This window comes from Diceros bicornis, chromosome X, assembly GCF_020826845.1.
Source record: "Diceros bicornis minor isolate mBicDic1 chromosome X, mDicBic1.mat.cur, whole genome shotgun sequence".
In the NCBI taxonomy this organism is placed as follows: Eukaryota; Metazoa; Chordata; class Mammalia; order Perissodactyla; family Rhinocerotidae; genus Diceros; species Diceros bicornis.
In genome coordinates, this window is record NC_080781.1 from 70807339 (window position 1) to 70828430 (window position 21092).

At 39.5% G+C, this 21092-nt stretch overlaps 1 protein-coding gene across 1 annotated transcript in view; it reads right to left on the bottom strand.

Annotated features, from left to right (window-relative positions):
* Window positions 1-19124, bottom strand: part of CYSLTR1 (cysteinyl leukotriene receptor 1) — a 29130-nt gene extending 10006 nt beyond the window's left edge. Inside the window, exon 1 of the mRNA XM_058536238.1 lies at window positions 18845-19124. The gene's annotated coding sequence lies outside the window, so the exon portion shown is untranslated. The remainder of the gene's footprint in view (window positions 1-18844) is intronic.
* Between the last annotated feature and the right edge of the window lie 1968 nt (window positions 19125-21092).

A 21092-nucleotide genomic window follows, 5' to 3' on the forward strand; every position in this document is an offset into this window, starting at 1 on the left:
CCATTGATATCTTAGCTGATGCCTAAATCTACTCTGCAGAGTTTCTAACAGGCTTTGATTCCTGTTAAAATGACATTGTCTTTAGGACAGTCAAGCCACAAATTTACTAGACCCTGTCATCTCCATCTCAGTTAGATGGAAGGAGTCTGGGAGGATTTTGCTAAAGTTGACGGAGGCAAGAGAAAAAGAGTAGGAAGGCACCTGAAATCTGAGATCTGAAGACACTGAAGTTAAAATTACAGATGGAGAAAACAGCATAGATCTGGGAAGCTCGGGATGAAGGGAGGAGGGATCTGACTCCTTCCCAATTTTGCTCCAGTTCCAGCTAAACTTTATCCAATCTGACACCAAGTCTTGATCTTTTTCCTCTCCATGCCTCTTCATTCCCACTGCTGCTTCTTCAGTTCTGGCTCTCATTACCTCAGACATAGATGACTTATAATAACCTCTACTTTTCACATGCACCTTGTATTTTAGCTATGCTGAACTGCTTGTAATTCCACTCTTTTTGCTGCTCAAGAGCCTACAAATGACTAGAATCAAGTCCCAACCCTGTATTTCAAACAACCCCCTTCACAATCTAGCCCTAGAGTCCTATCCAACCTTCTGTCTCACAGAGAAAGATGATAATGGCAGAGGCCAAATAAGTGTTACTATCTGGATAAAGAAGAAATCCTCTAGTAAGTACTAAGGAAAGCTTAGGGATCTCAGAAAGAGAGCCTTATAACAATCTGTGGCAACTTTTTTGATATGCAGTTATCTCAAATTAAGATATGCTATAGAATGAAACAAACAGCTTAATTATTGGAATAGTGACTCTTGGGAAAACTTGGTTCACGGACAAGGTACACTGACATACTAGTTTAAAATTCTAATTGTCTTGACAGGCATATCCCTTGAATGTAGTATTGTGATTCACCAAAGTAGCCAATATCCTTGCTCTTCAGATCAGTGATTTTGTCCTGAGACCATGCCTTGTAGTACCAAATTTTAACTTCTTTTTATTTTATCCTGTCATCCTTTACAAGTATTCATGGTTTCCAACCAACCCCTTCCCCCTAGGTCCATCTCCAGCCCTGCCCCACTTGGGTCATCTTTTGAGCAATGAAATATGTATTTTTACCTTATTATTTACCCAATGCAAACAAATCATAAACATTTTTGTTTCCTTATGAGTAATATTTTGGGAGGTAGTCAAGTATTCCTGATATCTCCAACAACCTTAATTAAGAGAGATGCCAGGGCCAACTTTGATCAGCAGGAGGAGAGGTGTTAATTTGTTTGATATCTGGCATTTGGACTCTAAAATGATCTTAGGAGATGACCCTAATTTGGAATTTGGTTCCCGGAACTGAGAAAATTTCCAAAAATAATACAAAGAAGATCAGCTGTATTAATCTAAATTTGGGGAGTTTACATTACTGATTGCACTTTGTTGGAGTACAACAAATTACAAATCTTTTTACTTGGGAAAAAGGACTCACTTATTTGGGTTATTGAGAGCCCAAGGAACCAAAATATTCTGTATTAGGGGAGAGATATAGTTTCTATAAGGATCAAGGAGATATGTGAAAATTTACATTGAGCATACTTTATTTTCCAAAATATAGGAGGATAATGGAAAAATTCAAAATTAGAGAGAAAGGAACATGGTTTAATTTAAGGTCTGAATGTTGGTTTTAAAAAATGTACCTTTTTGAAAGGTAGATATGGGTTGTGAAGTTGAGGAGGTGGCAGAAAATCTCTTCAGTTCACATTATGGGAAAGCAAGAGGATTATAGTTGTTTAAAACACCCAAAATTCCACAGTGAGGTTTTAAACTTTAGTTATTTTAAAGTTTAGAATTTGAGAAAATGTACAAATAGAAAATCCTTATTTTAAGTTTTTAAAATAGGAATGATACTCACATAAGTTGCAGAGGACATATTGTATGCTAAGTCAAATTGCTTCTGTAGTAGGTTGCAAATAGAAAGAGAGCTTGTTTTTTGTCCTGTTTATTGACCATCTGTCTAATGATTTGTAGTTGCCTGTGTTCTTTCCTTCCTCATAATTCTTGCAAGCTATTGGAATTTTCAATCTGAGAGATCTATGTAGAGTGAGGTATTGCCAAGCAGACACCACTCACTGTGTGGTTATAGAGAAGAACTTAAGAACAAATTTGTATGGGAATGGGAGGACTTGGTGAGGGATGAAGCCAAACAACTCTGCTTTCCCTGATGGACCCATCATCCTTGAATGTCACTTGGAGATTAATTTTAGTTTTATTCTATATCATCTCATTAATAGCAAGTTCTCTGTTTTATAAACGAAGACTTTTTAGTTATACTAAACCACTCCTCCTTCAAGAAAGGAGAAAAACTCAGCTTAATTTTCTTTTTTTTTTTTTTGTGAGGAAGATCAGCCCTGAGCTAACATCCATGCTAATCCTCCTCTTTTTGCTGAGGAAGACCAGCTCTGAGCTAACATCTATTGCCAATCCTCTTCCTTTTTTTTCCCCCCCAAAGCCCCAGGAGATAGTTGTATGTCATAGTTGCACATCCTTCTAGTTGCTGTATGTGGGACGCGGCCTCAGCATGGCCGGAGAAGTGGTGCATCGGTGTGCGCCTGGGATCCGAACCCGGGCCGCCAGTAGCAGAGCGCGCGCACTTAACTGCTAAGCCACGGGGCTGGCCCTCAGCTTAATTTTCTACTGAGAAAAGATCAATGTGGGTATAGTGACAAAAGCACAATAGTCTTTGAGCCAGGATAGGTCTGAGTTTGAATCATGTTTTCTCTACTTACTAGATGTTTGACCTTCGGCAAGTTACTTAAGCTCTCTGATGCTCAGTTTTCTCATCTGTAAAATGAAGATAATAAAGGAGAGGAGACAGCAAAAGTGTGTCAAGGGGAGACAAGAAGAAAACAAAAAATGTATAGTATTAAACAAGTCAAAAGAGCAGTTTTAAGAAAGAATGTGGTCACTGATTTCAAATGTTTCCAAAAGACCAAAGAGAATGAAGTTCATAAAATGGCAATTGGATTTAGTAATTAAGAGGCCAGTGGTGACCTTGGAGAAAACATTTTCAATACCGTATTGAGTTTAGAACCAAAATACAAGGGTTAAAAGTTTTAATCAGACAATAAAAAGAGAAAAAGGATGAACGAAGGTATATTAGCTTTCTATTGTTGTGTAACAAATTATCAGAAACTTAAAACACCACCTACTTATTTTCTCAAAGTTTCTGTGGGTCACAAGTTTAGGTACAAGCTAGCTGGGTCCTGTGCTTAGAGTCTCACAGGGCTGCAATCTATCAGCCAGAACTGCGACCTCATCTGAGGCTAGGGATCCTTTTCCAAGATTACTGGTTGTTGGCAGAATTCATTCCTTGTTATTGTATGATTGAGGTCCCAATTTCTTGCTGGCTGTTGGCCAGGAACCACTCTCAACTCCTAGAGGCCACCCTCAGGTCCTTGACACATAGCCCCCTTCTCTCACAACATGGCTGTTTGCTTTCTTCCAGGCCATCAGGAGATCTCTCTCTTCAAATCTTTCTGACTTCTTTCTCTGACACCTAGACCTTCTTTTAAAGGGCTCACCTCATTAAGTAGTCCCACACAGGATAATCTCCTGTTTAGTTAACTGAAAACCAACTGATGAGTACCATAACACAGGAATGAAATCCCCTGATATTTACAGGTCCCACTCACACTCAAGGGGAGGAGATTTTACAGGGCTTGTACACCAGGGGGTAAGAATCCTGAAAGGCATCTTTGAATTCTGCTTACCAAAGAAGAAATGTCTAGGAGGGATTTTCTAGGAAGGAAAATGTGGTCCAAAGCCAAGCTAGAAAATTCTACAAAATAGTGGCAGCTGTGGAAGTGTGGATTTCTAAATAGAAATATGAGGATGATTGGTTAAGGTGCTTCAGGTGGACGTTAATTTCATCGCAGACTTTTTTTTCTGGCAAGGTGGGAGTGAAACAGTGTAGTCTGCATATAAATGCTCCAACAGAAAGAAATTGCCAGAAATCTTTGCCTTCATTCCAGGTGAGGTCTCCTGTTTAAATTATAGCAAAAGCTGGATATGCAGCTGAAGGTTTCCAGATAAAGTCAGGATTTTGAAATGCTCAAAGAAGCTCTTAAAAAAGGCACATGATGCCACTAAAGAAGGTCCCAATGGGGAAACAGAAGATCATTCAGTTGTCTGATATTCAGTACCCTTCAGTGTGGAGGAGCAGACTGTACCTTATTTCCCTGAGTGTTACAGAAAACAGTAATGCAGTAACATTCTTCTCAGGAATACATACATTTTTGAGACTTTGACAAGTCCATCCCCTGGTATCTACTCTCAGTGAATAGAGTGAATTGGAAGTGGTCTATGACTAAGTAAATGGCACATGAAAAGTTAATTTAGGGGCTGGCCCCATGGCTTTGAGCTCCGCTACTGGCAGCCCGGGTTCGGATCCTGGGCGCGCACCGACGCACCACTTGTCCGGGCATGCTGAGGCCGCATCCCACATACAGCAACTAGAAGGATGTGCAACTATGACATACAACTATCTACTGGGGCTTTGGGGAGAAAAAGGGGGAAAAAAAAGGAGGAGGATTGGCAATAGATGTTAGCTCAGGGCTGGTCTTCCTCAGCAAAAAAATAGGAGGATTAGCATGGATGTTAGCTCAGGGCCGATCTTCCTCACACACATACACAAAAAACAGTTAATTTAATTTAATTGAACAAACCCTTCTGATTCTGATTACATGATTAATGGTTTATTGTTTTGTCATAAACAGAATAAAATGAAATGTCTGCTGAACGTTGTCTAAATTCCCGCAAACTATTAAATATTCAGTTAAACTTACGGAGGTTAAACTGAAAATTTTAAAGGATAGGGCTGGAAACTGAACCTCTAAGTTTAACTTCTATGTCTAGAAAGATATTGGCAAAGATACAAGATCAGTTTATATTAAGTATTAAGAAATATTAAGAAGAAATTAAGCTGGCTTTGTAAAGAGAAGAACCTACCAGCCTGATTTAAAACTTTAAATTCCATCCTTCATAGCACACTCGATAATAAAGCAGAAAAATATGGTATAACTATAGAACTTACTACCTTATGCCTAATATTATATTATATTCATTCATTCAAAAATATTTTCTAAGCCTCTATTATCTCTATTTATGTACTTGACTTAGCTCTTCTCACCTGAAGCTCCTTAGGGCGGGTAGTATGTTTCACTCATCTTTGTGTTCTCAGCGAGCTTAGCCCAGGGCTTCAGACATGATAAGACCTTAAAGGTATTACTGACTAGCATTGAATTGGTGGTAGGATTATGCTTGAGAATGATAACTAATCAGTGTTTGTCTGGGACTGATGTAGCCATATCTCACAGGATTGGCCTTGGCCTACCATTGTTATTAAAATCCTTGATAATAGGCAAGAAAACAATCATTTTATGCAAATGTTACCAACTGGTGGATAAGAGTTAGAATTCTGAATAACTTAAAAATTAAATGAGCTGGGAGATGTAACTAAGGTGAATGCCCAGTAAGTTTGTATAGTTTGTTAAATACCAGTCAGAAAACGTACTGCTTTGTTGCAAGTAGAGCTAAAAAGAAAGAAAGAACAAACTAGGTGTAAGCATGGAAAGCAAGCTTCAATTTGTTCATAAATCAGCAGTGAGGAGGTAGTCCTGACAGAACACCACTTTGATCATACCTTCTCCCTCCTCAGAATCTCCTGATTACCTATAGGAGAAAGTATAAATTTCATCCCACTAGATTATACCAAATTGCTTCTCAGAGTCCCTTCTGTTACTGTAAATCTGTTAGCATAATATCAAATTTGCTTCTCTAAGATGGATTCAATTATTTGAAATATTCTACCAGTGCTACCTGGGCATTCTTTACAACAAGAAACAGCAGGACAAAGAGTAACTTAGCAGTGTCCTGGTGTTCAGGCTTTCATGAGGATTTGAGACCAGACATGATCACAGAATGAGTCATAAGAGAAGGGATGAGAGCTATGTTCCAACACAACTGGGAGATGAACCAGGTCACTGTGAACAAGTCAATAAAAAGGTAGTATGTGTCAGGATACTGAAAACAATACTTAAACAGAGCTACTCTGTTGAAGGAAGCTTCCAGAAGTGGCTAGAAAATCTCTGGGATTGAATAACCTAAGGAATTTTATGGAATGTTAGAGCCAGAAGAGCACTTAGAAAACATCTAATCCAGGCCAGCCCTGTGGCTTAGCGGTTAAGTGCGCACGCTCCAATACTGGCGGCCTGGGTTCGGATCCTGGGCACGCACTGACACACTGCTTCTCCGGCCATGCTGAGGCAGGGTCCCACATACAGCCACTAGAAGGATGTGCAATTATGACACACAACTATCTATTGGGGCTTTGGGGGAAAAAAAAAGGAGGAGGATTGGCAATAGATGTTAGCTCAGAGCTGGTCTTCCTCAGCAAAAAGAGGAGGATTAGCATGGATGTTAGCTCAGGGCTGATCTTCCTCACAAAAAAAAAAAAAAAAGAAAACATCTAATCCAACCCCACTCCCTTAATGACCCAGAAAGATAAAATGACTGCTGAAAGTAACACACAGAATTAGTGGCAGAGCCAGGATGCCTGACTCACAGTCCAGTGCTATTTTCACTACACCATACTGTAAAGTTTCAGATTCCACAAGGCCTCTCACTAAATACTGACATAAAACAAACTCATATACTGGTACAAATCATGATGGTTGAACAAACTGTTGTGCAGAGGACTGTGTACAAGCCAAGAGTTGATCCATTGCTTTGCTTTCCCTTTGGTTATAATATGGGAGTACTGTTTACTGAATACTAGAAATTACAACTTTCTTTTTAATTTTCTTATTTCTCTTCTTTTCGGTCTGTCCTTATCATTTATGCTGGATTATTCATATTAAAGCACAATTCTAATTATATTACTTCCCTTTCAAAGGTCTCCAGTGGGCTATTAAGTTAAGCTTGAAGCACCATTCAAGACTACAATAATATTCTATCCTAATCTTCTAGAGTCACTTTTCCATGGTTTACTATATGTATATTATACAAATGTGACCTTAAGACCAGTTCCATCCCTTATTTGGTCTCTTTTCCTTTGCTCAGGCCATTTTCCCATCTGAAATGCCCTTTTTCCTCATTACCATCAGATTTAATTATAATCATCTTTAAGACAATTTTTACATCACCTTCTCCATAAAAACTTTCCTGATCCTCTGTACTACTGTTATATGCTAGTTATATTAAAAGGGATGTATTGGTTACTCACTATGTATTAATTCTGTTCTAGATCCTTTGGAAAATAAGACAAAAGCCCTGCCCATGAAGGCTTACACTCTACTAGAAGGAGACACAGATATGTTAACAAATTAATTCACTACACCATTACAGCTGCTGCAATAGAAGTACAAAGGATATGGAGAATATAGGGAATAGTAAATGGTGTGTGTATGTTAGTAAAGGCTTCATAAAAGATAGAAGGGTATTACAGGTGGAGAAGAGCATTCTAGGCCAGGGTAGAAAGTAGAATAAGCAACAGCTTGGAGGTGTGAAATAGCCTGGCATATTTAGGGAACAGCTAACAGTGTGATAGAGATGAAGTATAAGAAGAAGGGTACATGTGTGTGCAGGTGTGCCTGTTTGGGTGTATGTATCTGTATGTGATTGGACTATGGGGTTTAAAAGTTAGAAAATAGTTTGGAAAGAAATGCAAGAACTAGATCATGAAGGGTCTTGTGTACAATTCTAGAGAATTTGAGTTTATCCTCTAGAGAACAGAAAGCCACTAGAGGGTGCAGATTGAGAAAAAATACTGACATGTAACGGAAAGAGGAAGTGGAGCAACAAAGATAGAGGTTGCTCATCCCTGAGAGGCTTAACTTTCTTGGCAAAGTAAGAGACAATGTGGTCTGTTGAGAAAAAGAAGGCTGCACTTGGGTTTAGGTCTTCTGAAAACTGGTGAAGATTTGAATGGTGGTTCTGGAGAGTGAGAGTGAAATATGACCACGAAAGGACTGAAGGCCCAACTGAGGTTGTAGAGTGTGAATTTTTAATGGTCCCAGTCTACACAATTGTGTGATTTATTCCAGTAGAGATCAGTAGTCTGAGTGTAGGAGAGAAAAAATGCAAATACTTAAATTGATCCAAGGTTGGGGTCATAGATCAAATGTTATAGAAGGACAGTGTGGTGAGGAAGTTGCAAATGCTACCAAAAGAATGCTTAAAAGTGAAACCATGAAGAAGTTTAACAAATTGAGAGAAAAGGGAGAGACCGAGGGACTGGTAGATTCACTTAGATTTAACAACTGGTGTAGTGACAATAAGGGAGTGAGAGAACACAAAGTCTAGAATCTTATGGTCAGAGTGTGGTACATGGTGTTTAAGATTTTAGTTGTGTGATAATAAATAAGGCCCCAAGTGTGGCCATGGAATGAGTAACCGAGGTGGAATGTGAATGGACATTGTTGCAGATAAGGTCGTCAAGAAAATTTGAAGTCAGTTTACTGGGTGGGTTGTTTACATGGAAGATGAAGTTAGCAAGGTAATGGCAGGATTTGGGGTAGAAAGGAAGACTGCAAGCCAAATGCCAAAATATTCGGTGAATTAGGGAGAAATAACTAGGAGTTCAATAGATGATGACATTAATAAGGAAGATTAGAAGGTGGTATAGATACATTATGGTAGAAAATTAATGGTTTAAAGTGGCACCAGGGAGCCAGGAGACATCCAACAGACTCTAGATCTCACAGTACTTGGGTTGTAGAAAAATAAGCAGCTTCCTTTTTATGGGGAGGACCATGTTTCACTTAGGGCAAGGAAGTTGTGGGAGAATTATTTGAAGAGGTTTAGGATGTAGGAGAACTTATAATGAAAAGGGGGTTCCAGAGGGCACGGTGAGGAAGGGTTAGTAGAAAGGTTAGATGAAAGGTTAGTAGAAAGGTGGAAGGAAGAATTAGGAGGGAAGTACAGAGTATTCTCAGGATGTTAGAATCCTGGAGAGCAGCTGGCCACAGAGGTCGATGGTTCAATTACAGAATTCAATTTTGTGTTTCTACCTCTTCTTTTTACTTTTTCTTATAATAATTTGTATTTTTGCCTAATATTTACTAATAAATTGTAGACTTTTTTGAGGACAAAGACCAGATCTAATTAATATGAATAATTTCTGTAGAACCTAGCAAGGAGCACAACACTTGGTGCCCAGTAAATGTGTTGAATCAGACTAACTCATTTCAAAATTGCTTTATTGAGGCACATTAGATGTATAGTTCATTTCTTATATTACTTTCTTATTTTTTCTTTGGTATAACTCTTGAAACAGTAACAGGAATTTTTTTAGAACATTTTACCAAAGCAAAAAATTAATAAGTACAACTTTATGTGAGAGCTAAATTTAAGCTACTTGTTTTTCATCCAACTAAAGGGATAGGCAAGTCTGACAGCTGAGTGATTTACTGTGGATCAGCTGAAAGTGAGGCCAAGAGGTTCAACTAGATTGCAAGTTCCTTGAAAGCAGGAATTATATCTTCATGTTTTCTTTTTCCTATTTTACTTCCCCTTGTACTTCCTCATTTTTTTCTAGCACTTTTCATACACAACAGGAACATAATGAATGGCTAGTGAGGTTCTATGCCATTCTTTCTAAATAAAATTATATTATTGACCCATGTCAGTAGAACGTGCCCTTTGTTATTCCAAGAATAGGTGCCAGTTACAGCTAGAAGTGATCTTTGCATTATGTTCCAATGGACTTTTACATGTGAAAAAACTGAAACCTGGGGATGGGAATGGAATGGTGATGACTTGCTCAAGAGCACATATCTAGTAACAGGGCTGGGACTAGAACCCAGGCATTACAACCATCAGTCCAGTTCTGCTACCACACTGCTGCCCCAAAACCCACTCTTCCTTTTGGTGTCCCTTTCATCAATGACAGACTTTCAGATAGCCAATTGAGGTTGTCAGTGCAGCCAAGATCTGTGAAATGCAAATATTTGGTGTTCAGTTCTTTGCTTCTCTCTTTCCCTTGGAGAATTTATCAACTTCTATGGTTTAAAAAGATCACTTTCATGGGGATGACTCAAGTCTCTGTCTCAGCCACAAACTACTCACCTGCCTATTAGGTTACTCTTCTTGGATTACATGCCTTTTTCTCAATTTCAACGTGCTTAAAGAAAAATATATCATCTTCTGTCCGAAATGAACTTTTCCAATTGACTTTTCTGTTTTTCCCATTGACACTAATAGTCTTCCAGTCACTCAGGCACAGAACCTGGTAGTCATATTTTATCCCACACTACCCTGACCTCATCCCTCATGTGTAAATTCTAAGTTCTGTTGATTTTCATTTTGTTGTATCTCCTGACTCTCTTTCTTCTACCAACTTAGTTCAGGATCCTTACCTCATCATGCCTTGGCTACTTGAAGATGCTTGAACTATGCATCCTTTTCAGCCTTACATGGTCAAAGAGGTGAACTTGGCAAATTTCTACTTACATTTCAAGATTCAAGTCGAAGTTGTCATTCTCTACAAATGCTTCCTTGTTCATGGTTCTTTTATCTTATTTATTACAGTGCTGTAATTACTCTTTTTACTTGCATGTCTGTCATACCCATTTAGATGGTGAGCCCATTAATGGCAGTCAGTCTACTTTATTCATTTTTGCTCTCTTCCTCTCCTAATTGAGCAACTTTGGAAGAGTAACTGTGCTTTTGAGTAACAGAGTGTTTAACTCTCCAAGGTAGGTGTCTAGGAGGTGGAGGGAGGAGCATATTTTCAGTGTGGAAACGCAGGTGCTATTGTGCAGGAATTTAGATAATGGTGTAAAGTGGAAGTGAAATGTGGACACCTCTAAGAGGGTAGAGTCTATTAAAAAGAAACATGAAAAATCAAAGAGTGTAGGGGACCATGACTCATAAATGGACACTTTACAAATCACTGGAGAAGAAAGGAAAGGGGATAGGGCAGGTGAACCCACACATTTAGGAAGGAACATAAGGCAAAGAGCTTAAAACAGAAAAGGCAAAAGTGGTCTTGTGGGGCTAAAGGAGAGTTCAAAAGTGGACTAGGTCAGAGGTTGATGAAAATCCAAAGAGCTAAGGATGTGTTTGACTATAAGGTCTGAGTGAGACTGATATGGGTGTTTTTGAATTTAGCCAACAGGAGGGACTGAAAGATTAAGTCAATATTTGGATGTAGTTTTATGACTCTATTAAGTTGAATGTCTCCCCAAGACTTCCTTTCCCTTTCTAGTTAACGCTAGCATGCATCAGATGATCTGCATGTGTTGGAGGACTGCCAACAGGGGTGGGGTAATGAGGGCAGGGCCAAAGCAGAAGAGGAAGTGGGGGAGGTTAGGACTCAGGGTTCAGTCTTCTAAGGCAGATACTTCCTTCACTTTTGCTGAACAGTGTCAAGATTCAGGAAACTTAGTTTTTATGAGGGTGCATGCAGCTCAGTGGGGCCCTACTTTTATTTGGTCAACTCCCCAATGCTCTTTCCTATTTTCTCCATGTACCCTATTATTGTCAAATGAAAAAAGTTAGTTGTGCTGTTCATCCCCTAATATTGAGCTCAGGGAGGTGAGAGACAATGTTTTTTTTCCCCAGCTTTATTGAAATATAATTGACAAATAAGATTGTAAGATTTTTTGTGTGTGTGTGAGGAAGATTGGCCCTGAGCCAACATCTGCCAATCCTCCTCTTTTTGCTGAGGAAGTCTGGCCCTGGGCTAACATCCATGCCCATCTTCCTCCACTTTATATGGGACTCCACCACAGCATGGCTTGCCAAGCGGTGTGTTGGTGCGTGCACGGGATCTGAACTGGCGAACCCCTGGCCACCGCAGTGGAGAGCGCGTACTTAACCGCTTGCGCCACTGGGCCGGCCCTGATTGTAAGATATTTAAAATGTACAACGCGATGATTTGATATATGTATACATTTGAAGGGATTCCTCCCATCGAGTTAATTAACTGGAACAATGTTTTATTAATCTTTTGATACAGCAGGTGTTTGTTGAATTGGATACATGAATAAATAGGAAAATCAGCAAATATGAATGTTTTGTAAACTGTAAAGCACTATACAAATGTAAATGTTTATGGTTCTCTTTCCTATTCATACTAGGCTCAGCTCAGGTTTCACATCCTGACACCTGACCATCCCATCCTACACTCATATCTCTCTTCTTTGAACTTGTATTATTTTTATTGTCTGTACCATTAATATGGCAGTCAGTATTCTGCTACTTTGTATTGTATCTTTTAATGTGTAGGAATCTTGTCTCCCTAGGTAGCTTGTGAACTCCCCTATCATGGGAGAAGAAAGTCCAGGCTTTTTTCCCTTAAGTTCTATGAACACAAAGCCTAGCCTATCACAATGTTTTCCACATAGAAAAACGTGCAATAAATGTTTGTTGAGTGATTGGTTATTGATTGACTGGAGTAAAGCTAAACATCCTCCATGCTTTTTTTTTTTTTGTGAGGAAGATCAGCCCTGAGCTAACATCTATGCTAATCCTCCTCTTTTTGCTGAGGAAGACCGGCCCTGAGCTAACATCTATTGCCAATCCTCCTCCTTTTTTTCCCCAAAGCCCCAGTAGACAGTTGCACGTCCTTCTAGTTGCTGTATGTGGGACGCGGCCTCAGCATGGCAGGAGAAGCGGTGCGTTGGTGCGCACCCGGGATCCGACCCCGGCCCGCCAGTAGCAGAGCGTGTGCACTTCACTGCTAAGCCACGGGGCCGGCCCCACCACGCAGTTTTAATCTATGAACAACCAGGCTTGTACTAATGATCCCAGTGGCTTTCCTCCATGGTAATAAAAGATCTTGGAGAGGGGAGTAGAAAGATCCTCCTGTCATCACTGTGGCCTTATTATCACAATAAGTAGCTTTTTTACTTGGCATTTCCAGGGATATGCTTAGCAGCATTTTCACTGGTATAAGAAACTACAGGGGAGTTGATACTGCATTGCTGACAGCTCTAAGATGTTTCTTTCCAGTAGCTTATTCATCCTTAAGGTGAGAATATCACGTCCATCAAATTTGGCCACTCTGTTCTCAGATAGCTGGATTCCAAACACAGGAGACCGTCAAGCCCCAAAGGAACTTGGACTGTGGCATTCAGAGCTAATGACACAGGGTGACCCTTTGCATAATACTGTGACATAAATATTTTATCCTTTGTAATCAGAATAAAATGATTCATAAGAACTGACCTGAAGGGAAATGCAGGTCACAAAATGGCAATAGAAATCTTGAGGAGTGTATGAGTATGGGTGGGAGTGCACAGTGGGAGGATAGTTCCACCCTTAGTCTGGGTGCTAAAAATATGTTACAGATAGCTTACATACTTTTGAACCTTTTGTAAAGCACTAACTAGAGGGCCTACCTCCTTCCAGGAATATCTGTATAAGTCTAATTACCAGCACCTTGGAATCCCCCTAAGTTCTGAGGCTGTTGCTCACAGCTGACTCCGAGGCCTGCCTCTAACTTCTTGGTATGTATGTAGATGCCTGGATCTTGGAGGCAAGATAATTGTTCTCTAGGAAATTGCTTTTTATTGAAGGCCTTTGTCTTAAATAAGAATTCAAATTCAGATTAAACATAAAGGATAAACAATTTGGCATGAAAAGAAGCTTTTAATGTCTTTTGAGGCCTGAACTTCCTAGGAATTTTGGCATAAATACATAAGACATGTCAGAGATGTTTGAGTGTTGTTATTATTAGCTTAATTCCACTTACCGTGTTGAATCCATGACAACACAAAGACAACCCTATGTAAAAACAAAAGCTGTTAATCTGAAATAGATGAGATATATTAACAAGTCCTATATGTTAGACATCTCAAAATGTGATTCCAAACTGGATTTTTCTTTCCCTTTTAGGGAAAAGGGATTCATGGAAAAAAAAAAAAAATAGAAAGCTTGAATGTGCCAGGGGACTCTAAGTCTAGATCTCAGCTCTTTTTCCTTTTCCATCAGCTACATTTAAGTAGGAGCTCAAATGTTTGGGATATATTGATTCTACAACACTCTAAATAAGACAATGAGGGGCCGACCCAGTGGCATAGTGGTTCAGTTTGTGCGCTCCACTTTGGTGGCCCAGGGTTCCCAGGTTCGGATCCCAGGCTTGGACCTACACGCGGCTCATCAAACCATACTGTGGTGGTGTCCCACATACAAAATAGAGGAAGACTGGCACAGATGTTAGCTCAGGGACAATCTTCCTCAAGCGAAAAGGGGAGGATTGGCAACAGATGTTAGCTCAGGACCAATATTCCTCACTAAGAAAATAAAAAAAAATAAGACAATGACATTTTATTCATCAAAAGGAAAATCAGATTTGTGTTTGAGAGCTCAAGGGTCTATGTTTACTCTTCTGTTTTGTCTCTTTCCCTCTATTTCTACCAGAGCCCCTCCCTAACTAACTTCTTCCAAACATTTAAAGATTTTTCTTCCTCTTTTTTTCTCATGTGTACTCCCCTCTAAATCCAGGAACAAAAAACTGGTGGGGCACAAAGAAGGGAGGGATCATGATGGGATGGAGTGGGATGGAATGGAATGAGGAAGCAGGATAGAAGAGTTTTGTGATGCACAACTTATGTTTAAACAGTGGTCTTCTCTACCAACCTATGAAGAATTCTCAATTGAAGGCAAAAGTAATTGTCAGTTGACGATGTTTTAGCACCAGTGTTGTAACGTGAATTCATGGACTTAAGATGTCTGGATTTATCTAATCAGGTTAAATGACTTCCTTTGTTGCCTTTTCTGTAAGGATGAGGATGTGCCACCACCTGCTATGAATCTATCAGACATATTAGCAGTTATGTTTCCTCAACGCAAATCAACAAATTGGCATTCTGACTCCTGAATCTCTTTTGTAGGATTGATTAGTATGAATCCATTTCCCAGGAGATTGCTCATACCTGATTGGACTGGGAAAGTTTCTCCTCACTGGCTCTCAAATCATACCATGTAGATAACCATGTAGCCTGAAACCCAAATAACATCGGTGTAAGGGATAAAAATGACTTTAGGTTTTTGTATTTTAGGGAGAGACACTGCACTATACCTACCTATATATTCTGAGACCATGATTTGTATTATAACCAAATCTGTGGTTGAACAAGTGGCTTTATGACAGAGTAGTGGAATATTGTGTTACATTCAGAACTCAGTGTAAAAAATTATTTTGATCCTTAGCGTTTAATTCTAAGAATCAATGGACTTTATAGAAGTAATAGCTAATGAAAAAAGGTGGATAGTGTTTTCACAGAAATACTTCTTAAATACTACTTTAAATTTTTTATTCCTTTCAGAATTCACATTGAGGCTTCCACAGGTATTGTAGAGTTAGTGGTAACTAGAGGCTGGATCCTACTGATGGGTCTAGGAGGGATGACATTGCTGATCTTAGAGTGAGGCCCCTGGTCTAGAGGTGTAGTTTTGGGAGCAGAAAGTAACTGGCCCTTCTCTCTCCACATGCAACCGATTTTGTTATGTATTTTATTCTCCTGGAATGGACTTTAAACAGAACTATTTTGGATGGTGCTTTTTGTTTTCAAGTTGCTTTCATATTTATCATTTTAACAGATCTGAAAAATATTCCTATAAGCTCATTACTACATTTGACACATGAGGAAAACAAGAAATACTGATGTTCAGTAACTTGCTAGAGAACACACAGCTGATTAAAAGGCAAAGTTAGGATGAACTCCCAGTTATCCAGGCCCAGTTTCTTTCTCATTGAAATCCATGCAGCAAGGTAGTTTAGAGCAGCCACTGTTAGGTTGCAGAGTTTATGACAGAGTTCAAACCGGAAGATAGCTTGAAACAGAAAATCTCCATGCTTGCTTGTGTTAGAATAACTTAATATTTTTTTAGTGCTCATGGTGTGTATGAGGCACTATGCTAGTTATTGTCGGGCAGGGGAGGTTTAAAAGAATAAATAACCTGATACTTTCCCTCAAGACTCTTGGTATTTTGTGAGAAGAAGAATTATATTTCTTGGCTCTTATTTCTCAGGACCCTCTTCTCTTCCTCTTGCCCAAAAGTGTAAGCACTGCATAAGTGTCAGTCCTTGGTCATCTCTTAGATTAGATTTGCTTTCTATTAGCTGAGCCATTCTCACGGCCTTGGCTATCACACTCCCCGGATTTAACTTCGGCCTCCACCCCTTACCCATCACTCACATTGAGGGCCATTATTTCCAGCCATCCATCAGACATTGCTTCTTGGAATTTTCTCCATCTCCTCAAACTCAATAGATCAAAAACAGAACTCATCATTTCCCACACTCCCCACTTCCATCCCCAATTTAACTATTTCAATGTAAGGTAGTAGCACCACTGCCCAGATCCCACAGGTTCAAAATTTCAGATACAGCTCTGACTTATTCTTTTCCTATGCTGCCTGTATCTAATCACTCACCAACTTCCATTTATTATTCCTTTAAAATGTCTCTTGAGTTCCTCTCAATTCCATTTTCACTGCCACCAATGTAGTTGAGAGCTTCATTAACTTCTACTCTTTAAGTGGTCTCTCCGTTTCCAGTTTTCTCCAAATTTTGTCAGGCCTATGAAACTCTGCCAGATTCATCTACTCAAAATGATTTTCCATCATGTCCTCACTTATTCAAAGTTTGCTGATATGATTTCCTATTAAAAAGTGCCTGGAATTCAATGTATAATAATCTGGCCTTAAATTTCTTTCCAAATTTGTTTACTGTTATCCCTCAGTTCAATCGCTTTACTCTAGCCACATCAGGCTCCTCGGTGTACCCTGCAGGTGCCAAACTTACTTCTAACACAGTAAATTTCTAACATCATTTCTGTCACTAGAATTGAATTCAAACAACATATATCGACCACTTACTATGTGCACAGAAAGTTTGCTCAGCATGGTCCCATATCCTAGATATTCTTTTAGGCCTATCTCATTTTATCCTCTCTGTGAAGCCTTCTCCATTCAGCCCAGCTCACTGCTATCTTTCTTCTCTAAGCTCCTTTGCCATTAAAAACATAACATTGGCTTACTGTCTCATATTTTTATGTTGTGTATGTCTTGTATCCCCACCAACATTGTAAATTCCCCAAGAGCAGGAGCTACATTTTACCTTACTTTGTGCCACATACTGTATTAAGCTTAATTGACACTTGTTTAACTGGATTACAACAGATTTGAGATATTTTAATAAGAACATAAGAGATAATAAAATGAATTAAAGTAGAGGTTCATACAGAGCTATGTTATCTGGGCAATTATGATAGTTATCCTTCATGGCATCAAATCCACAAGGTTGGATATATACCTTAAGGATCAGTGCTCTCCCTTTAATCCCTTATCATGAGCCAGTGATACTGCAAAGGCAAATTTATAATTTTCTGTACCGTGGAAGAATCTTACTTTTATCCCAGATAAATAGTTCCTAAACACATTAAAATTTGACTAAGGATAGGAGGGAAAAGGTAGTAGAAAATGAAATTGAGGATTCTAGACTAGGAAGACATTGAGATGCTGGATTCAGACTGGACTTAATCTGCAAAGTTTCTTTAACCTACCACTCTATTTTGGGTTCACTCCTGGGCTGGTTTATTTCATTTGCAGGAACTGACTGGCTAGTGTATTCATTTAAATATTATGGGGACCTGGGGAGCAGTTTTTGTTAAGGGGATGGATGTAAATATAGTACATGAGGTTGTTTATTTACTATGTAAACACAGACAACTTTTAGTTCTAATTGGGCAATTAATTGTGAAACAACAACAGAAAATATTTTTGAGTGATTGTAATAGGTACAATAAACTTAATCTTCCTGCAATAGATACCACAAACTTAAAATTATCTAGAAACAAAGTTCATTAATATATTTGATATACAATGGTGTCCCAAGTCCAGATTTAGTTACATTTTGTTTTTGAATAATCACCTGATAACTGTATGGTGTCATGGCCTCTCTTTAGGTTTCAAAACAGACCATTGGAAGCCAGAACCACTGAATTCAAGGTTTTTTGTTTTTGTTTTTAGCTAGAGATGGAACCCACCAACCCATTTGTTTATCCTTGAAAACAGCTTCTTTGCTGCTAAGTAGAAGAATACTCCTGGCCAAAGATTTTGATTAAAATGTATAAAGTGTTGGTTCTGTGTAAACTTGGTCTATGTTAGATATGTCTAAGTTACTAAATAGATCATGCAATTTTCTTATTTTAATTTATAGTTATGAGAGCTTTCTATTTGCAGTCTGTAGTCAGAACTCACCCATTTGTAGTTCTGTGTGTGTTTCCAGAAGTTTTCTTAACCTCTCTGAGTCTATTTACTTATTTGCAAAACAAGGATAGTAGCACTTACCCTGTCTAAATTGTAGGATGTTGAGAGGCTAAAGTGGGATAATGTGAAACTATCTAGTGAAAATATCAGATCATTCTTCACTGCTTGGTTTACCTTCGTCAGTCACTATATATTTTCTTTCCATATTGAAGGAAACTGTCGTTACAGAGAAAGAAACTCTATTGAGCCCTTAAAATAGGATTTTAAAATATGCCCTACATTTCTGACTTGATTGCAAAGGTGCTGGAAGCTTGGGGAGGGTCCCCTCTGTATTTTGCCACATTGAGCCCCTAGCAGAAGCACTGAGCAATACTTGTTGACAGACTGATTAGATTATCAAATCTCTTGCCAATAAATAAAGCAGAAAGAATTCACAGTAACAGCCTAATTTAAAGCAGGCAAGGCAGACTAGTTATACCCAAACTCCCAGGAATTTGCTAAAATCTGCCATCAGCAGAATTTTACCACATGCTGTTTTGATCCTGGCGTTGAAACACTGAATCTCCTTACCTGCTAACTTCAAGGTTGACAGTTTAAGGTCCTTCTGCATTCATTCTCAGAAGCAAGCTCCAAGTCTTCAGTAAATTCAATCTACCCGTTCCTTGGAGAGCTAACAGTGAACCTGAATCCCCTGGATGGTGCTGAAAGCCCACTCCATTCACAGAGTTTCTGCTCTTTAGGCAGTCTTCTTTGGAAAGAGGGGTTGCTGCTATTTTCAAGAGAAGAAAGGGCAGGGCACATATGCAAGCCAATGTATACAGATTCTTCTTCCTCTTTCAGACTAGTCTTCAAACTGTTTAAAGCATGCCTAAGTTTTGCTTCTCTTGTGCAAAGTGGGGGAGGGGAAGGCAGAGGGAGTGAGGAAGAATAGAAACTGGAGACTTGCAGGTTGTCGTGTGTATAAATGAGCTTTTATCCTTAGCTCCAGTAACAGAATCCTCAGGAAATCACCCAGCTGCTCTAAGACGGGAAGCAGGAAGGAGTATATTCTCTTCAGCTTAGTTCTGTGTGATTTTTATGACTTGAGAGTAGTTAGACTATTTGTAGGCGGAGAAAGATAATTCTACCAGTATATGCTAATCTAACTGCCATTATGTGAAACTTGATCCTAGGCAAGATAAACTTCATATCTCTCTCTCTTTCTCATTTATGACACTTGTGGCTCTACCCACACTCTAAAAAGCTTTTTCCTTTCTGGTGCCTTATATCCTGGAAAATAATTGTCTTAGTTTGAGTTTGGTTTCCCCAAATCCTCATGACAATACGTTGCCTCCACTGGATTAAAAGTGGGTTTTATTCTGTCGCACTGAAAAGGGTTTGGAATGACTGGGCTTGCTATCAGTGCTCCTGTTTTAGGAATTTGGAAGCCATGTAAATGCTCTTGGTCTTGGCTAGGCTCTGGGGTGTTGGAGCTATGTGGCTCTGTCTGGCTTCTGGAGAATGGGGACATGGTATTCTGCTGTGTGCTGACTGGAACTTGTGGGGAAATCTTGATATTATGAACCAAATGGATGAGACCCTGATGTTAGCTGGCTACATCAATTATATTAAGTTATGTTAAGATGGTCTATATGGGAATGGGCATAAATATGTTCATTTTAATACTTTTTAAATATGGCCCCATAGTTAACAACTAATTTGGTGTACTCAGTAAAACATAAACCCAGCAACACCCCTCTGGCCTGCTACCTGCTGCAGGAATAAAGCCAATTACTCAAATTTTGCATTTGTAAGTACCAGAATTATCTCACAGCCAATCTGGGGCCAGGGCTCTAAGGTTTCTGAAATCTTCACTGCCTTTCATAGAATTCTTGGTTGTAGTACTGGTTGGGTGAAATCAAATTAAAGGGGGAGATAACATTTAGATCCAACACCAGACTCTTTAATCCTCCCCTGGGGAGTTTTACTAACTAAAGTGACATTATAGCTAAAATTTCTTCAACTGAGTTTAGATCCCCAGAGATCAAGGGGAAAGTTCATAAGGGAGACGGAGGGTAAGTTATCACTTCCCCTCCAGTCTGGACTGTTACAGCCATCTTGAGCTATGGGGGAAGGGTAGTTCATACTCAGGTAAGGAATAAAAGAGAAAGGGGCTAGATTTTTTTTTTTTGAGGAAGATCAGCCCTGAGCTAACATCCATGCTAATCCTCCTCTTTTTGCTGAGGAAGACCGGCTCTGAGCTAACATCTATTGCCAATCCTCCTCCTTTTTTTCCCCGAAAGCCCCAGTAGATAGTTGCATGTCATAGTTGCACATCATTCTAGTTGCTGTATGTGGGACTCGGCCTCAGCATGGCCGGAGAAGTGGTGCGTCAGTGTGTGCCCGGGATCCGAACCCGGGCCGCCAGTAGCGGAGCGCGTGCACTTAATTGCTAAGCCACAGGGCCGGCCCAGGGGCTAGATTTTTGAGCATCAAGATGGCATCACCACAGCAGTAGCAGAGAGGGGATACCCTGTGGTGCTTCTGTGTGCTCCCCTACTCATTTCCTTCCTTAGCTGCTTCTCTACTTCCTAAGTGGTGGGAAGGGCAGTGTTCCATCTATCCCCAATTGGTCTTTGCCTGTACAGCTGCATCAATTTATACCATGTTTGCTATAATTGACAGCAGATTCCTTATCTCCTTTCCTCACCTCTCCATCCTTTCTGTCTATCTTCATTACATACTTATCCTCGCATTTTCTGTCATTTTAGGAAATGGTTAAGTGCCCAGACTGATACCTCTCTGCTGCCATCTCTCTACTCTTTCTCAGTTTCCCATA